Source organism: Cryptomeria japonica, chromosome 1 (genome assembly GCF_030272615.1).
Source record: "Cryptomeria japonica chromosome 1, Sugi_1.0, whole genome shotgun sequence".
In the NCBI taxonomy this organism is placed as follows: domain Eukaryota; kingdom Viridiplantae; phylum Streptophyta; class Pinopsida; order Cupressales; family Cupressaceae; genus Cryptomeria; species Cryptomeria japonica.
Genome location: NC_081405.1, coordinates 374,173,988 through 374,175,152, shown reverse-complemented (window position 1 = coordinate 374,175,152; position 1,165 = coordinate 374,173,988).

The window sequence follows — 1,165 nt, the reverse complement described above, 5'->3', positions numbered from 1 at the left end:
ATCTCTCTCTATCCCTCTCTATCTCTCTATATCCTTCTCTATCTATATCACTCCCTCTCTCCCTCTTTATTTATTGAGATCTCTCTCTCTTTCTCTCTCTCTCTCTCTCTCTCTCTCTCTCTCTCTCTCTCTCTCTCTCTCTCTCTCTCTCTCTCCATATCCACCTATCTCTCCCTCTTTATTTATTGAGATCTCTCTCTCTTTCTCTCTCTCTCTCTCTCTCTCTCTCTCTCTCTCTCTCTCTCTCTCTCTCTCTCTCTCTCTCTCTCTCCATATCCACCTATCTATCTCTCTATGTCCACCTCTCTCTCCCCCATTCTCTTCTCATATATCTCTATCTCTCCCTCGTTCTCTTTCTTGCTCTCTATCTCCATCATTTCTCTTTCCTTCTCTCCTCTTCCTCTCTATCTATCACTCTATCGATCTCCATTTCTTTTTATCCCTCTCTCCATTTCTAGATATATGACCTTATATCTCTATCTCACCATCTACATCTCTACCTATCTTTCCCTTTGCCCCTCCCTCTATATTTCTCTCTTTCTCTCTATCTCTCCCTTTGTATCTATATATTTCTTTCTTTCATCTCTCTATATATCTCTTTCCTCTCTCTATTTATCTCTCCATCTCCTTCTCTCCATATCCATCTTCTCTATCTCCATCTCTAACTATATCTCCATCTCTATCTCTATCTCTATCTATATCCCCCATTTCCATCTCCTTACCCCCCTCTTTTCTATCTCTCTCTCTTTCTATCCATATATCTTCCTCTCTCTCCCTCTCTACTAATGAAGCCTGCTGATCTTCTTGATTCAAAGGTTTTTTCTTGTCATGCTTGGAAGAATGTATAGTTGATTTGAAGTTGCCACTTCTCCATTGAGACCTTTGTTGCACATACAAAATCATTTGCTAAATAGCCTACTACTTGGCCTCATGTACTACACAAATGTTTGCAACTAATAGATCGATACTTTTTCGATATAATTATCATATATAATTAACATAGTATTTATAAATTTAATTGTTTATAATATTTTTTCCACATATCAATTATTTAATTATTTAATTATTTAATTAATTTTTTTAAACGCTCACATCATTGCACTGTAATGTAAAGACGAATAAACTGCCCTAAACTTCTTCCATATTCAAAGCTTGCAAAAGAAGC